Source organism: Chiloscyllium plagiosum, unplaced genomic scaffold (genome assembly GCF_037043375.1).
Source record: "Chiloscyllium plagiosum isolate Xiang-an unplaced genomic scaffold, Cpla_swu_hap1 HiC_scaffold_46, whole genome shotgun sequence".
Classification (NCBI taxonomy): domain Eukaryota; kingdom Metazoa; phylum Chordata; class Chondrichthyes; order Orectolobiformes; family Hemiscylliidae; genus Chiloscyllium; species Chiloscyllium plagiosum.
The window spans coordinates 13,008,130-13,021,353 of NW_028270184.1; the positions used below are offsets into that span (position 1 = coordinate 13,008,130).

Below are 13,224 nucleotides of genomic sequence, written 5' to 3' on the forward strand. Positions count from 1 at the left end.
CATGATTGACGTCAGCTCCAATTTCAAAAGAATCTCTGACCAGTGTTTACAGCTTGTGTTCAGGCTCCACAGTTGATTTCTCAGCGTTGCTAGATGCATTACAGATAGAACATAATGTGCCTTATGAGGACAGACTGAGCAGATTAGGTCTGTACACTTTAGAAAAATGAGAGAAGACCTAATTGCGGTCTGCAATTTTCGCTGTTTCGCATAAGAATTAGATTTATTTTCACTTCGTAGAGATGTACAGCACGGAAACAGGCCCTTCGGTTCAACCCGTCCATGCCGACCTGATATCCCAACCCAATCTAGTCCCACCTGCCAGCACCCGGCCCATATCCCTCCAAACCCTTCCTATTCATATACCCATCCAGATGCCTCTTAAATGTTGCAATTGTACCAGCTTCCACCACATCCTCTGGCAGCTCATTCCATACACGTACCACCCTCTGCGAGAAAAAGTTGCCCCTTAGGTCTCTTTTATATCTCTCCTCTCTCACCCTAAACCTATGCCCTCTAATTCTGCACTCCCCCACCCCAGGAACAGACTTTGTCTATTTATCCTATCCATGCCCCTCATAATTTTGTAAACCTCCATAAGGTCACCCCTCAGCCAAATAGCCCCAACCTGTTCAGCCTCTCCCTATAAATCAAACCCTGGCAACATCCTTGTAAATCTTTTCTGAACCCTTTCAAGTTTCACAACATCTTTCCGATAGGAAGAAGACCAGAATTGCACGCAATATTCCAACAGTGGCCACCAATGTCCTGCACAGCCGCAACATGACCTCCCAACTCCTGGACTCAATACTTAACCAATAAAAGAAAGCATATCAAACGTTTTCGTCACTATCCTATCTACCTGCGACTCCACTTTCAAGGAGCTCTGAACCTGCACTCCAAGGTCTCTTTGTTCAGCAACACTCCCTAGGACCTTACCATTAAGTGTATAAGTCCTGCTAAGATTTGCTTTCCCAAAATACATCACCTCGCATTTATCTGAATTAAACTCCATCTGCCACTTCTCGGCCCGTTGGCCCATTTGATCAAGATCCTGTTGTAATCAGAGGTATCCTTCTTCGCTGTCCACTACACCTCCAATTTTGGTGTCATCTGCAAACTTACTAACTGTACCTCTTATGCTCACATCCAAATCATTTATATAAATGATGAAAAGTACAGGACCCAGCACCGATCCTTGTGGCACTCCACTGGTCACAGGCCTCCAGTCTGAAAAACAACCCTCCATCACCACCATCTGTCTTCTACCTTTGAGCCTGTTCTGTATTCAAATGGCTAGTTCTCCCTGTATTCTGTGAGATCTAACCTTGCTAACCAGTCTCCCATGGGAAACCTTGTCGAACGCATTACTGAAGTCCACATAGATCACATCTACCGCTCTGCCCCCATCAATCCTCTTTAAGTACCTAGATACAAAAGAGAAATAAAAAAAAGTTACATTACCTTACAGTGATTCATAGTACAAGTTAGGAAATAAGAAATAAAAGTTAAGATGATGCTAAAGGGGATTGACATGGTAGACGTAGAGGGAACGCTTCCTCTAGAATGAGAGGTCACGGTCTTGAGATAATAGTTAGCAGATTTAAAAATGAGGAGGTAGGACTTCTCTCAAAGGGAATTGTGTGAGAATATGTGGAATTCACTCCCCCAGAGTGCAGTGGACACCATCTCACTGAATAAATTTGAGGAGGGAAGATTTTTTCTTTAAATTAGTAGGGTATTGGGCACAGGTAGGTCAGTGGAGTTGAGGCCAAGTCGAGATCAGTTGTGATCGTGTCGAATGATGTAGACTTAACGCCTACTCCTGCTCCTGGTTCTTATTGTTGTTGGACAACTGAACGGTTTTAATCTTTCCGTAGGAAACACGTTAATGCACTTTAGGCAGCTTAGATTGGGCTGACTTGGCTGTCTTCTGGGATGAAGGGGTTGCCTTACATGGAAAGGTTGAGCAGGTGGGACCTGAACTCATTGAAATTTATAAGGATGAGAAGACAGGAGAGTGAAGTGAAAGCCACAATCCAATCATGGTTTTACTGACTGGCAGACAGCCTCAAAGGGTCAACAGCTTACTCATGCTCCTATTGCTTCTGTCCTTATCAATAATCGGGCGGCACGATGGTTAGCCTCACAGAACCAGGGTCCCAGGTTCGATTCCAGCCTTGGGCGACTGTCTGTGTGGAGTTTGCACATTCTCCCAGTGACTGCACTGGTTTCCTCCCACAGTCCAAAGATGTGCAGGAGAGGTGAATTGGCCATGCTAAATTGTCCGTAGTGTTAGGTACATTAGTCAGAGGGGAATGAGTCTGGGTGGGTTACTCTTCGGAGGGTCAGTGTGGACTGGTTGGGCTGAAGGGCCTGTTTCCACACTGTAGAGAATCTAAATATAATCAAAAAAACTGAGTGATCTAAAACTCAAAGCATTTGTGGTCCAATATTAAATCCCTACCACCAGAAGTAACAATCCCTTGTGAGCCAGTGTAAGGAGATTAGGGTCCCACAATGGAGTTCTGGACTCCTAAGAGAGAGGAGCGCATGTTCACTGTTATGTGCTAAATGCCTTTCAACATCCGACCCTGCATATTATCTCTCCTGTTTATCCCTTCAGACTATGAAGTCTCCTACCTAGTCTCATCACTCTCTACTATTCACACCCCCAAAGTGACATTACAAATTTTTCCCCTGCAATCATTCGAGTGCACGTTACAACAAAGGCTATTCCAAAAGCTAATCTAAAGGGAAGCATATCAATCTCACCCTAGTGTTTCCTCAAAGTATTCTCAACAAGAATTGAGCAGAATGATCTCAAAGCCAAAGAAAACATATTCCTGTAGTTTAGCAAACTACTTGGCACTGACACCAGCACAGGCTCAGGCCAAGTGACCAAGCTGCATTTCGGAAACCACAATCAGTTCTGGCCTCCACACTTCGAAAAAAAGATTTCCTTACATCAGAGGCAGTACTGGGAAGTGTCACTAAATTAGCCCCCCTCAGGTGACAGGGTGGTCCTAGGACAAATGGTTTTGCAAATTCAACCGATAAAATCTGCAATGTACCTGGCCTGGTCTACATGTGACTCCAGACCCACAGCAACGTTGACTCTCAATTGCCAAATGAAATAGTCTAACAAGTCAAAGTCAATTAGGCGTGGTCACCAAATGTTGGTCTTGACTATAGAACAATACAGCAGAGTACAGGCCCTTCAGCCCTCGATGTTAAGCCAACCTTTTATCTTACTCTAAGATCAAACTTATGAAAGAATAAATTGTAGACAAAATATAACAGTTTCTGTGTTCGAACTCAAATGATGCAGGTCAGTGATCAGACTAATATTGGGAATCTTCTTACAGTACCACCTAATGGTGTCATCTAATTGAGCTACAAGAAGACAAGACTTAACCTGCCCGTGGGAAACAGTTACAAACATTTCATTTGAGAATTCCAACATGTTAAGGGTTTGCAACATTCGTTAAATATCAAGGCTACCGAACATCAGTCTGCCTTGAGAGGTGCTCAATGCTTTAAAAACCACAGCAACGACTTGAATTTATGTATCCCCTTGAAACAAGACGACAGCACAAAAGGTGTGTCAGAATTTATTGTGCCAGGTTCAAGAGGAATTTAAGTGGAATCACGTGGACTCAAGTAATCACTTCACCATGAGTAAATATTGATACTTGTATCGCAAGTATTGTGAAATGTTATTGTGGACTGGTTTAGGGCGTTCAACTAAGGTCAGTCGGCGACGCGAGATTTGGATTCCCTGCTTCATTTACGTAAAGATTAGATTTGATCTTCTGCTGAAAGATGAGCTCTGCATTAATAGTTTGCCTCATTTATTCAGCACCGTTTCTTTATCAGAGTCTTTTACAGCATGCACGGTCCTTGATCAGTCCACTGTGGCTGAGTTCCACCTCCCTGGCTCTATCTCCACAACTCAAATAGCTTTCACCATTTCAAGTATTTATCTAATTCCCTTTTTTATGAATTTGCTTCGAGCGGTGCATTCTAGACCACACCGACGCCCTGTGTAAAGCTAATTCTCAACGCCTCCTCCAGCATATTTGCCGATCCCCTCCTGACTCCCCAAAGCCTGTCCACCATCTACAAGGCACAAGTGAGAAGTGTGGTGGAAAAGTCCCCTCTTGCTTGGATATGTGCAGCTCCAAGAAGCTCAACACCAGATGGTTATACCAATGCCTTGTCCGATTATTGCAAGACTTCCTTCCCAGATCATAGCATAGTGCTGTACTGTCGGAAGGGCAGTACTGAGAGAGTTCTGCATGGCTATATAAGCATTACTGGAGAAATACTCCAGGCAATTGGTATCAAAGCTGCCCTAGTGTCAGAAGAATATTACTGAGAGGCTGTTGCACTGCTGGAGGGCATAGTACTGTGGGAACACTGCTCTGACAGAGGGACAGTACCAAGAGAACAGTGCAATGTCAGAGGGACAGTAATCACGGAGCTTGCACTGTCAGAAGGTCAGTTCTGATGGAGTACCACACTGTTGGACGGTCGGTCCTGAGGATGCACGACACTGTCGGAGGGGCAGTACTGAGGGAGTGCAGCATTGTTGGAGCACAGTACTGAGAGAACACTGCATTGTCAGGGAGTCTGAGGCAGAGTATCTGGAGGGGTATTGCATTGACCAAGGGGCAGTACTAAGGGAAAACTGTATTGTTAAAGGGTCAGTAGTGAGGAGTGGTTGCACTGCGAGAGGTTCAGTATTGAAGGAGTGCTGCACTTGTCGGAGGGGCAGTACTGAGAGAGTGCTGTCCCCCAAAGATGCAGTCCTACAAGAGTGAAACACTGTTAGAAGTATCATCCTTTGGATAACACATTAAATTGAGGTCTCCGTATACCCCGATCAGGTGGATGTCAAAGCTCCCACAACCGCAACAAGAAGAGGGGAGTTCTCTCCGTGCCTTGGAAAATATTTATTCCTCAAATGCCTCAGAAACTAATTATTTGTTGCTGTTTGCAGGAGCTTCCTGTACATAATATCATCCCCCCTGACTCCTCTGATACAGCAGTGACTACAATTCAAAGGTACTTAATTGGGCACAAAGCTCTTCAGGATATTCTCTGGTCAGGATAGGTGCAATATCAATGCAAAATCATTTCTTTGTAAAAATCACCAGCAAGCAAACTCACAGCCACCACCTTGAGGTGCAATAATTAGGTGACTTAACAAGATTCCCCTGGAGGATAAAGAGCAGCTCAGAGATTTACGCTTAAAGGGGCTACAGTTCTGTCAGCACTGCGTTGGGAACCAGAAAACTGCAGAAAATTTCACTGTCACATGAGCAATTTAAACAATTGCACAAGTGGCGGTTCCGAAACTGACCGGTAAGAGGCTACACTAATGAAATTTTGTCTTTTGCAATCGAGGTAATAAATCAGAAGCTTCCTACCTTCAGCTTTGTGTCGCGCTTGGCCCTCCTAAAATTGCATTCACTAAGTAGCAAAGGTCCTCGCTATCTGATCAAACTCAGTAAAATACACACAGTGGTTCTAATCCCAGGCTATGCAGCACGTCTCCTGAAACAAGATCACACACAAAAAAAAAATGCTCGTTCATTCTCAAGGACAATTTTATTAATCTTGAATTCCCCCTTTCCTGACTTAGCTACTTAAAATCAGATTACTCAAGAGCACGAACAGGAACATTTAACTGTTTGAAAAACCCACAGTTTGCAAATGGGTTAGTTGTTATTACTCTCAGCTTTCAGCACAAGGTTGTGGGCCCTACTCGAGTCCCACTGAAGAGATTCGAGAATAAGAACGTAGGCTCGAAGTACCGGGGAGGAGTGCGTATGTTTGCAGGAACTGATGTCCCTGTTTTTCTCTCTCAAGGATCCCACGGTACAACTTCAAAGGAGGGCAGAGCAATCTTTTCCGACGTCCAGTAGTCTGTACCACCACTCTTGCAACATCACAAAAACAGATTATTTGTTCGTTATTGTACTGTAATTCGTGGGAGCTTGGCAGCAACCACATTAAGTTCTAGGCCTTATATGTTAGAATCATAGAATCTCTACACAATGTGGAAGCAGGCCTCTCAGCCCATCAAGTCACACCAAAGAGCATCCCACCCAGACTGATGCCCCTACCCTGTATTTCCCATTGCTAATCCACCTAGCCTGCACATCCCTGGACGTTATGGACAACTTAACATTGCCAATCCACCCTAACCTGCACATCTTTGTACAGTGGAGGGCACTGGAGCGCCCAGAAGAAACCCACTTAGACATGGGGAGAATGTCTCTGTAGAGACTGCACAGTCACCCGAGGATGGAATTGAACCTGCGTCCCTGGCGCTGTGAGGCAGCAGTGCTAACCATTGAGCCAGAGTGCCGCCCAAGTAGGAGATATTAGTCTTTGGGGGGGGGGGGGAAATGCAGCACATTTTCACCCAAATGACCCCCGGGCTTATAAGAGGGTGGGCTCCACAAATTGGACTTGAATCCGCTCAAGAAGAGATTCAGATGTGATCCAATTGATCACCATTAAAGGGTCCAAGATCACAGAGTGAGAGAAACTGGCTGCGACATTTCTGACATCACATCAATGGCTGGACTTCATTGGAGGCAAAGAGCTTTGGAACACCCTCAGATCACAAACCGTGCAATATTTTGAGATAATAACAGAAGGGGAATTCTGCAAGAAAATAAATTACCAAGGTTCCCCTTTTTGACAACGCCACAGATTCCTGTTTCCACATGAAACCCAACAGTGGAATTGTTGGCCCTTACTTGCCTCTCCCCCTCACCGCCTGGAAGGTACCCTGCGACCACACATTCTCCAATGCTCACACTTCAACACAAGACACGACCAAATCCAACGATGTACCTCTGGAAATGAGCACTGCTGTTTTCTTCCTTGGCCCAGCAGCGAGCAAGAGCTTCATTGAGAGGGTGGCAGTGCACTGAAGGGCTACAGGGTATCTGTGGCAAAGCAGTGTGACACGTCGGCCCAGCTAAAACCTGCTCCTGGGTGATCGCTATTTCCTCTGCTGGTGGTGCTGCTGCTGGGGCAGGGGGAAGTGGGTACAAGCTGGTGGGACTCAGTGGCCTCAGCATTTTGTCCTATGTTACAGCGAGAGCAAGTCAAATTAACTCCTGTGGGATACCACGTAGCACATCTTTCCCCTCCATTTAATTTAACCTTTGCTCCTCTGCTTGCTATACAATAGCCATCCCTCATTTCCTTTCTCGTGATGGGAATCAAAATTACAAAAATAAAACTTTCTTGGTTAGAATCATGCCCCCCACAAAGAAAGACAACTGTTGTGGACTAGTTTTGAAGGAGAGTCATACTGGACTTGAAACGTAAACTCTATTTCTCTGTCCAGATGCTGCCAGACTTGCTGACTCTTTCCAGTGTTGTGTGTGCACAACCTAATCCAACTAGCCATGCACCCCGTAGCACTGTATCAAAACTAATCCCACTGCCCCGTGCTCCCCCCATAGCCCTGTATTGATCCCCAAACTAATCCCATTGCCCCACTCTCCCCATAGCCCTGTATCAATCCCCAAACTAATCCCACTGCCCCACTCTCTCCCCATAGCCTTGTATCAATCCCCAAACTAATCCCTCTGCCCCACTCTCTCCCCATAGCCCTGTATCAATCCCCAAACTAATCCCATTGCCCCACTCTCTCCCCATAGCCCTGTATCAATCCCCAAACTAATACCACTGCCCCACTCTCTCTCCCCATAGCCCTGTATCAATCCCAAACTAATCCCACTGCCCCACTCTCTCCTCATAGCCCTGTATCGATCCCCAAACTAATCCCAATGCCCCACTCTCTCCCCATAGCCCTGTATCAATTCCCAAACTAATCCCACTGCCCCACTCTCTCACCATAGCCCTGTATCAATCCCCAAACTAATACCACTGCCCCACTCTCTCTCCCCATAGCCCTGTATCAATCCCAAACTAATCCCACTGCCCCACTCTCTCCCCACAGCCCTGTATCAATCCCCAAACTAATCCCACTGCCCCACTCTCCCCACAGCCCTGTATCAATCCCCAAACTAATCCCACTGCCCCACTCTCTCACCATAGCCCTGTATCGATCCCCAAACTAATCCCATTTCCCCACTCTCTCACCATAGCCCTGTATCAATCCCCAAACTAATCCCACTGCCCCACTCTCTCCCCATAGCCCTGTATCGATCCCCAAACTAATCCCACTGCCCCACTCTCTCCCCATAGCCCTGTATCAATCCCCAAACTAATCTCACGGTCTTGTCTTCATTTACCAGTCGTATTAAAATACAACATAAAACATGCAACGTCCATGTGACTGCAGACCCACAGCACTGCAGTTGACCCTTAGTTGCCCTCTGAAATAGTCAAGCAAGCTGTTCTGTTCAAATTGCGATGGGAAATAAATACTGGCCTTGTCAGTGGCAAAGTAAATTAATAAAGTGAAGGAATCCCCCCGTTTGTTATTGTAGGAACTGTTTCCCAAAGTAACCTTTTGTTTACTTTCAGCAAATGAAGTCTATTTTTCCCTACAGCCAGTGGTCCGAGAGTTTTAAACCATCGGGCAAGGCGATCTCGAGGGGAGGCAAGTATGAACATTCGCATTCGGGAGAGCAGGCCGTTTCTGCAAACCGGCTCCAGCGATCAGTTCATAAAGGGAGCCCCATGGGGGCGTACTGTCAACAAACAGCTTACAAAAAAGGTGGGAAGTGAGGGCCGAGAGGTGGCTGCTTTTTCCCCAGTGAGCAGGACAGCCTCCTTCTGCACTGCCAGGGTCAATGACTTTCCATGCTAATTTCGAGAGCTCGCTGGGAGTGTGCGCTCCCGGCAAGTTTGGAGGTGGGGAGGAGGTGTGTCACCAAAGCTGCATTTTACTGGATAGAAGGGTGAGGGAGTGCATTGCAAAAAAAGTTTAGCATTCCAAATATTTAACCAGTTCGTCAATTGTAAATAAACCTGCACGCAGAAATAACCAGCTCAATTTCGACAGACAATGCAAACTGCTGACCAGACCCAAGCCAGTCACAACTGCATTCCCCGTTTCCTGCTGCAACTGGGACCAATTTAAAATAATCCCTTTTCTGGACAGTTTGACCCCCAAACTTATCCCAACAATAACTGGATGCCCGACTCCAGGGAAAACGCTTTTGCAATCTCAGGACACCAAGAGCTCTCCACGGCCACAGTTAAGCTTTTTTTTTGTGAAAAACAAAAAGAACTCCGGCTGCTGGAAATCACAAACAAAAACAGAATCAGAAACTGCTGGAAAAAACTCAGCAGGTCTGGCAGCATCTGTGGGAAACGATCCAGAGCTAACACTTCTAGTCAACGTGACCCTTCCTTAGAACTCATCTGAGTGAAGGGCTCCAGTTCTGAGGAAGGGTCACTGGACCAGAAATACTGACTCCGATCTCTCTCCACAGATGCTGTCAGACCTCTTACTGAGCGTTCTGAAGCATTTTTATATGCTGCACAGACACAACGCTGCAGCCATAATGCACACAGCAAGCTGCCACCAACAGAGACGCATGTCCCGACTTCTCAACAAATGAGGACAGGGGATCGCGAGAGGTGGGTGGTCTTGGCTTAAAGTCAGTTTGACTTGCAGGAATGAGTCGAACAGGAAACTCCTTTCTGAGAGACAAATAAAGAAAGCCTAGATCTGGATGAACCAAGCAAAGGGATCCCACATCTCCACATCAGCACACGGTCAGGGAATGAAAATGGTCTGGAAGAGAACTCTTTACCATACTTGCCTCAGAGGCAGCAGGAATTTGGATAGGCACGTGAACAGCAAAGGTTTGGGGGGGGGAAGTGGGGGGATATGGGCCAAACACAGGCAAGTGGGACAAGTTAGACTTGGGAACATGGTCGCCATTGACTAGTTGGACCGAGGGGTGCGTTTCCAAGCTGTATGACTCTGTGTGTACTTTCAAATGGTCAAAGCTCAGCAATCACTCGACAAGAAACAAAAGCTCCTTCGCCCACGTACCCTTCTATTATTGGAATGGCACCTTTCCACGTCTTTTTTTTTAAACTTCACTTGTTCCAGAAAGTTGGCGAATCAGCACAATGTACCATCAGGTTCATTGGTGCCCCTGCTACATTGCTGATCCACACTGACTCCTGACCCGAAACCTTTAGGTCCCTCTGCTGTCTTTCCCGATCTTTCGGACCTTCTAGAAATAGGGGAGGTCGGTGCAGGAGCTGGTCACATCTGGATTTGTAAGGCCCCCCTGCAGTGTACATTCGGGATCATGGCTAAGCCAGCAATGGCCTATTCCTCCTTCCAGTCTATAACCGTTGACACCCTCATCAATCAAAAGAACCTCCTTCACTCAGGTCTGGCCCAGCCTCTACTGCTCTCCGAAAAAGAAAATTCCATGAACTAACGATTCTCAGAGAGAATCCCCTTCCCACCGATCAGAAATCTCTAATCCTTAAATGGTGACCCCCATCCCCCTGCCCAGTGGAAACATCCTGCTTTTCACCCTATGGCTTCCTCTCAGGATCTTGGATGTCTCAACGAGATCACCTGTTATTTTACTACAATCTACGGTGGCAGGTCTGACCTGCTCAGTTTTGTTCATAAGCCCTTCATCCCAGGAGTGAGTCGAGTGAGCCTTCTGCCAATTGCTTCCGACAGAATTCCAGGTATTTTCCAACCAATCCACCCAGAGGTTTCCACACTGTAATGTAATCTAATCTGTAAAAAAAAACCTACGGCTCCAGGCTCAGAGTCGAGAGAGAGAGTGTGGCGCTGGAAAAGCAAAGCAGATCAGGCAGCATCCGAGGAGCAGGAGAGTCGACATTTCGGGCAAAAGCCCTTCATCAGGAAAAGGGACACTATCACTGCAGCATAAGAGCCTCCAGTGAAACACAATTATCTTCTCTTTCCACACTGTACTGCGGGAACAGCCCACACCAATGCACTATACAACTGGAGCAAAATATCCTTATTTTTAGATTCCATTCCCCAACAATAAGTGACAACATTCCTCTGCCTTCCTCAACACATGTTGCATCTGTGTACTGTGGTTTGGTGAGTCATGGCCCCCAAACCCTTCTGTCTGCAATGCTGAGAGGTTAAAGAACTCAATGTGTGGGTCTGGGAGGAGGAGGAGGAGGAGGCCTAGGGGTCAGAGCCCACAATAGCACTCAGGTGAAGAGGAATTTCAAGGGGTGGTCAACCATTGAATTTCCCACCTCCAATAAGGAGTATGCTCAATTCAGTGACTGACACAGTTCTATAAAGGCATCAAGGGATACAGGGATAGTGCGGTAAAAATTAGGTTTAGTTAGAAGGTCAGCCATGATCTCAGTCAACAGTGGAGCAGGACCCATAGATCCGAATGAGCGGTCCCTATTTTTATTTCCCGTCTTGTTAGTAGTATCTCAGTGACCCATGCACAAAGTGGCAAAGGGCACCGGCAATCTAGCGATGGGTGTGGGGTGGAATTTTCAAATGTACATTAATGTGGACGTGTGAGCCTAATAATTGGGTTATAGGTAGGTGATGGGCCATTGTTTTATTGCTCAAATATTAATCCACAGACCCAGACAACGTGCTTGGGACCTGGGTTCGAATCCCATTGGAGCGAGATGACAGAAATTGAATTTGAAAAATGGAATGGAGGGTCTCGTGATGTTTGTTAAAGTGCGGTCGATTATTGGAAATACCCGTCTGGTTCACTGCCATCCTTACCCAGTTGGTGACCGCAGACCCAAATCAATGTGGTAGAGTCTTAGCTGTCCTATGGGCAATTAGGGATGGGCAATAAATGGTGTCCCAGCCAGCAACACCCACGGCCTGCAAATAAATAAAAGCCATTGCTCTCTGTTCAATCAGCAAAATGCCTCCTCCATCTCTCAGGGGGAGAGAGGGACACGAACAGGTTAGTGGGGGCTCCAGTGTCAGAAGTAATGCAACCTTCCCTTCAGGCTTGTCTAACCCCTGTCTAAACTTCTCAAGGTGTCTGATAAATAGTAACCAAGTTCTACTTCAGTGCAAACATCAATATGTTTCTCTGTCTGACCTTTGGAGTAGGAGACTGCTTTCTCTTGGCGGGGGGGGGGGGGGGGGGTCTGCACTGTCGAGATTTGTGATAAATTGAAATGGCCTGCGATAAGGGCAGAGCAATCGATATTTGAGATAAAGATGAATGGAAAGGTCAGGGACGAAAGGATTATCAAAAGCACTCTGTCCCAGTAGAGTGGGAGAAGAGCGAGTTACCGACTGGGTTACATAAAGCATGGGTGAGCAAGAGAACGAGTAACAGTTGATTCAGCCAGAGTTTAAACCTCAACATGAGCTGGGGAATGAATCTCAAACAGCACAAGGTCCTATTAGGGCATTACTCTGGACTTGAAGGAAGATGGCACGGATGGCACCTGAGGAGCAGGAAGTCGGCCATTTAGTCACTCAAGGCCACTGTGCCATTCAATAAAGTCATGGTAGACCGAACAGAGTCCTTAACTCCACCTTCCCGCCAACTCCACCCCACCCCCCCAACCCCCAGGCAAAGAAACAGAAGGCAAGTGGACTAGAAATACCTACACCAGGATCATGACCAGCCCGAAAGCAAAGGGGCCAAAGTGAAATGAGAAAGAAGAGACTCAAAGGAACAAAGGAAGGCGGTTTCAAGTTTAAGATCATTAATCTCCAGAAAGCTGTAAAGTGCCAGTCGAAGGTTGAGCTACTACTCCTTAACCTTGCACTGGAATACTGCAGAGACCAAGGTCGGAGAGGGAGGACTGCACCCGCAGGAGGGTGCTGGCATGATGCTATTGTCATTGGACTAAAACTCCAGAAGGCCAAGCCAATATCCTGGTACAGGGGTTCAAACCCCATCACAGTACCTTATAAATCTGGAACATTGCAAGATGGTAGTGGAGTAGGACACTCCAGCCTAACCCTGACCCTAACCCTCGTCTGCTCCACCCACTCTTCTTCTTCTTTCTCTTCCCTCTGTCTTCCTCCTTATCTTCTTCTCCTTCTACTTTTCTTCCTTTTGACTCCTGGCCTCTGAAGACCCCCAGTGAGGAGCACTGATCCATGACCTCCTGAAAGGAGGCCCTCAGCAAAGCAGCCGCACACTGTCTGCACTTTGTCTCCCTCCTATAGAGGGGACCACACTGCCAACAGCGAATACAATAGACTGAATCACAAGGAAGGCACTCCCCAAGCGGCTGAGGGCTCGGATGGTGCTC

General features: G+C 46.7%; 1 protein-coding gene across 2 annotated transcripts in view; it reads right to left on the bottom strand.

Moving 5' to 3' along the window:
* Nucleotides 1–13,224, bottom strand: part of LOC122543886 (pyruvate carboxylase, mitochondrial-like) — a 931,966-nt gene that overhangs the window by 892,654 nt on the left and 26,088 nt on the right. Inside the window, exon 3 of one of the 2 annotated variants that reach the window (XM_087983759.1) lies at nt 5,436–5,562. The exons of the other annotated variant lie outside the window; for it this stretch is intronic. The gene's annotated coding sequence lies outside the window, so the exon portion shown is untranslated. The remainder of the gene's footprint in view (nt 1–5,435; nt 5,563–13,224) is intronic. 2 annotated transcript variants of the gene reach the window in all.